A 5,438-nucleotide genomic window follows, 5' to 3' on the forward strand; every position below is an offset into this window, starting at 1 on the left:
TTTGACCCGTATTTTTATGTCTCGGATGATATTTATTTATGATATGTATTATTTTATTCTGTGTTGTTCATTATATGTTTACTATCTGTGATCGGTGACCTGTGCCTTTGCATTGCATTTATTTCTAGACGCTTAGCGTATTGGATTGAGAAGAAAAGAAAAGAAAAAAATTGTAGTGTATATTTCTTCTCAATCTAATACGTCGCGAGCTTGTTCACGTTCCAATTCCTCGGTATTTGGGAAGCGGGGCGTGACAATCTTTGTGTAGAATACCTAACAAGCAAATAAATATTCAACAAATATTGTTAAGAATTATTTGTTAATCATCAAAACTAGATTAGATAGTAGGCTCATAAACATGAGACCTAACACCTTACAGACTTTTGAACATGCTCCTTCATTCTAGCCCACTAGGAACTTCGTCGCAAGAGTCGTACTGTCCTATGATACCCTAAATGTCCACCTTTAGGACTGCAATGGCTCTTCTTCACCATCTCTATGCAACTAGGTGACTATGGAACAAGCAAGATTTGGCCACGATAGTAACACAAGCCTTCAGATTCCCTATAGTTTTCAACTCTAGCTTGTCGTTCTTTCATTTTTGCTTCCAAGTCTCTGTATAAAGAGCTCTTTGCAACATCTTCCTTAATCTATGAACCCATAGGGGAATCATCACTGTTACACGTGCACAGTCCTCAAATTCTCCTCATCGTGATCATAAGCCATGAGCTTCTAGAGCCACATGTTTTGTGCTTTAGTTCTTATCCTCTGACTCAGAATATGTATGATGCTTTTCTGATCAGTTCTGAACTCCTTGCCAAGAAAGTATGCCTTCCACTTCCAAACTGCGAGCAAAATTGCAAGCATTTCCTCTTCGTAGGTCAATAATGCTAATAACCTCACTTTCAATAATCCTTTATTCATGCATGCAACCGGATTATTTTGCATTAAGACCACTCCCACGCCTTGTGCAGAGGCATCACACTCCATGAAGAATATCTCAGAATACTTGGGCACGTTGAGAACAGGTGGTTCTGTTAATGCATTCTTGAGTGTACTACTAGAAACAGGACTTTTAGCGACGGACAAATCCGTCGCTAAAAGTCAAAAATCCGTCGCTAAAACTTTTAGCGACGAAAAAATAAAATTTCGTCGCCAAAATACCGTCCGTACATTGAGGGTAGCTAAAATTACTTTTAGCGACGAATTTTCTGTCGCTACATGTCAGCGACGGAAAATTAGCAACGGATAATCCGTCGCTCTATTTAAAAAAAAAGGAAAAAACTATTAGCAACGGATTTTTCGTCGCTAAAAGTGATATTAGGGATGAAATATCCGTCGCTAAAAGTGATATTAGGGACGTAATATCCGTCGCTAAACGTTGTATTTATTATTTTAATTTTTTTCCCGTGTCCGATTTTCGTCGTTAAAATTGTTTTTAGCGACGGATATTCCGTCGCTAAAGTTGATATTAGGGATGGAATTTCCGTCGCTAAAAATGACCACTATTGTTTTTAAAAATATTTTGAAATTTGAAAAAACCCTGTACAATATCGATAATAAATTTAAAACTCCTGTTCAATCAGCAGTATAATATTCAATCCCACACATATATTTCAATAAAAACAAATAAAAGTATCCCGATAGGTACATAATAAATATTATTTATACAACACATGAAATTGTTTTCAAGGTTAAATTAATTACAATCAATCCTCCTGATCATCATCATCATCCTCATCACCAGCTGCACTATGACTACCCCCGGCTGCACCTTGTGTAGAAGTCCCGGCCTGCAAATATAAATCAAACGTAAACAAGGGTGTGTAACCGTTAACAAGAGTGTGCAAATATAAATATAATTCCCCCAACACCATAACACAACACCACAACACAACACAACACAACACCAAAACACCACAACATAACAACACAATACCACACCACAACACAACAGAAAACAACACCATAACACAACACAACACAACACAAACCCCTCCTCCTCCATCACCACCATCACCACCCAATCCCCACTCCTCCCCCTCCCCCACAACGACCAAACCCCCCACAAACCAATCACATAACGACCACCAAAACACAACACCACAACCAACCAATCAACCCACCAATCAATACCACCACTACTACGCACGCACGCACCATCAACACCATCATCACATAAAAACATTATACGTATATATTTTAGGCTTTGTGTTAGGGTTAGAGTTAGGGTTTGTGTGTAACAGTTTGTATCAATGTGTATCGGTTTGTATGATATCATTTAGTCACGAAGAAAATTCATAACTAAGTAAGAATTATATATTTAATTTATTTAATTAAAAAAAGTAAAGTATATATATTACCTGATCCGACATAAACCGTCTCCTATTTGCTATATGGTTTGGATTCTTCCTGATCGAGAAAAAAATCATCTGTGTTACTTTTTCAGGGAATTTTTTGCGTTATTTTTTAAGACAAATTTGATTTGGATGACTTACATTGAATCTTGATGGGTTGAAATGTAGTGGTTCATCATATATAGTTTGATTAAAGTGTATAGCTCTTGCATCGATATTCACTATCCAACCTTTTTCGATATGAAATCCTGTAATAGAGCAAATTGAGATTATTAACTAGATTGTATAGAGATTATAACACCGACAGGTCTTCTGAAAGGAGGATATGAGCATTATAATACTCGTGGGTGTAGCTTGATATTCTAACCCTGTATTTGTGAAGTTTTGTGATTTTAATGTCATATTTTTTTCTATATCTAATAAATCTTCTATTCATCTCATAAATTGTGAATCCAGCTATATATGATATACACAGTACCTTTTAGCTATATATGATATACGACGTACCTTCAGTTTGACAGTCCTTCAGTGCTACTCTTGGAAACCAGGACACAATTATATTGTTGCCATTCTGAATTATTCCTTCACAATCTACATTCATATAATTCATGATATGGCAACCGCATAAGTTTTTCTATACCTTTGATCAAAGAACATTTCATAACAAATTCACAATGAACAATACACTGATGTATAAAAAGACTATACCTTTGAAGCATAAGACATCTCATTTAGATCTTCAAGCCCAAATTTTGAACCATTTCTGCTAGTTGGTAGTTGCAATTGTAATTTCTGAATTAAGATCATATACATGGAGAATATGGTAAACAATGAAATAAAAAACTGAAACTTATCTTCACTTATAATTACAATCAGGTTTATGAGTAAATACCTGTCAAGTTAAGATTTTGACCACTAAAAGTTTGTAGTGTTGGAAGTGTAAGACTTAGAAGTTATGGAGAATACAAGGGAAATACCTGCAATTATAAGTGTCAGAATATTATCCAAAATTTATGAATCTGCTGATGGATCATTAGCCATTGATTTATCTCTAACAAATGATTGTAGGAAATCTTCATGAGATTCCAAGCACTTTCATGTCTGATTTAACATTTTCTTGAGAGCATTCAAGATTCTTCTTCTGGCCTGCTCACCAATTTCATTTTTAAGTCAGTTTCACCTAATTGCAAGGAGACCCCTGTAGTTCTATTTGTTACAAACAGAACCACTATAGTTCTACTTGATGCAAATAGACCTCTGAGTGAAATTATTTCTACTCTTAAATTCGTTAAAAATGTTTGAGGAAGTCTACAGTATATTGGTGAGAACCACACTTGCATTTTTTCACTTTTTAATTGAAAGAATAAAAAAAGTTCACTTAGGTGGTGTATTCGCACTTCGGCCAATACTTCAAGTGTCTATTCGCAACATTTTTTTATAACTGTACATGAAATGGACAATACTCATTTTTGGTGCAATAGTTTGGTTATCTCGCCATATTTTCATTATGTTGAAAATCCCAGGAATATATGTATCTATTGAAATTGCAAGCTATATTAAAGCTTGCTCATTAGGTAATAATTTATTACCAAAAACTTTATATATATGGAGCATGTTCATGTCTGATTTTTGTTCTGGACATGCTGAAGGTATTGAAAACCTCAGAGGCTCCTAAACATTTTTTTGTAAAACCCTTATTTGTTTGTAGCGACAATCTGCGTTCTTATAAACAAATATTATATGTATATAGTGTGTAATGTCTTTAATTTGTGCTATTCAAGAAATTGGGTCATTTCATTTCAAAGATCATATGTCTTCAAGTATGGATATTATCCACAGTATGAAGTGCTTCAGAAAATCATTGCCAAGTCTAAAGGTTATAAAACACCAAACTGGTTGCCTAAAGCTGGACCAAAAAGTTAGACAAGCTAACTTAAGCGGTGCATATAAGAAATTCCTAAAGATCACAGATTACCATTCTGATTAGTTTTGATGGTAATTAATATATTTTTCACTTTTTTCTTCTTTTTCATGCAATACTTGGACGTGTAGGGTTTCAAGTTCCTATGAGAACACATCTATCATGATAATACTGAGCAGAAGAAAATGTTTTAGTTTCCTAAGATGTAAACACATTCAAAACCCTAGAAATGTGAATTAATCAAACAATGTTTTCTTTAGAAAATAATTTCACATTGTCAGAGCAAACATTTAAACAACTTCAATGGAGATTTAACAAGTTTTATATCTTTGTTATCCTTCTAAAATATGAGTCCCTGAAAGGTTCTGCATTGTAATTTTAGAAACAAAAGTATTTTTAAACTCAATAACCATAGCATCACATCACATGATCCAACAAAATTATTACATCTGTGCATGGTTACATATGTTGTTTCACCATGAATGATTTAACAAAATATCACTTGAGGTAGGAACAATAATTCGGAAAAAAATATCAAGCTACAAAATTAACCAAGCAAAAGATAGAGGGTCAGTAAGCTTATCAAAACTTACATGACTAAAATTTGCACATATATTATATATCAGTTACTCTAATTGCTATATCATCATTATCAGTATGGAAAAAGGTATGTAACTAAGAATGTCGAGAAAGCACACAACATAAAGTGTGAAAAATGCTAAAGTTCCAGACAGCACATAATCATGAACTTTCTTGATTATTTATCCCCAAATTGTCAATTGTAAAAAATAAAGGTGGAGAAAGATTGATCCCGGGAGCAATCAGAAAAAGGAAATTGATGGATTAAAGAGGCATTTTGAATCAGAAAAATAAAGGTCGGAGAGGAGATGGGGCAGACGGTGGTCGGATTTGGGGAGAGGGAGGCGGTGGCTGGCATTGGTGGAGCTCGTCGGAGGGGGAGGAGATCTGGTCGGAGAGGAGTGGAGGAGACTGTGTAGGGGTTGGTGGAGTTGTGGTGAAGACGACAGCGGTGAGGTGGTTGTAGGGGAGGAGGTCTTGGTGGTCGTGCGGGGATGGATCTGGTGGCGTTGGTTGGAGGAGAGAAAAAGATAGATGGAGGGGAAGGGAGGTACCTTGAGAGAGAGAGAGAGGGTGGCGGG

Source organism: Asparagus officinalis, chromosome 6 (assembly GCF_001876935.1).
Source record: "Asparagus officinalis chromosome 6, Aspof.V1, whole genome shotgun sequence".
Classification (NCBI taxonomy): Eukaryota; Viridiplantae; Streptophyta; class Magnoliopsida; order Asparagales; family Asparagaceae; genus Asparagus; species Asparagus officinalis.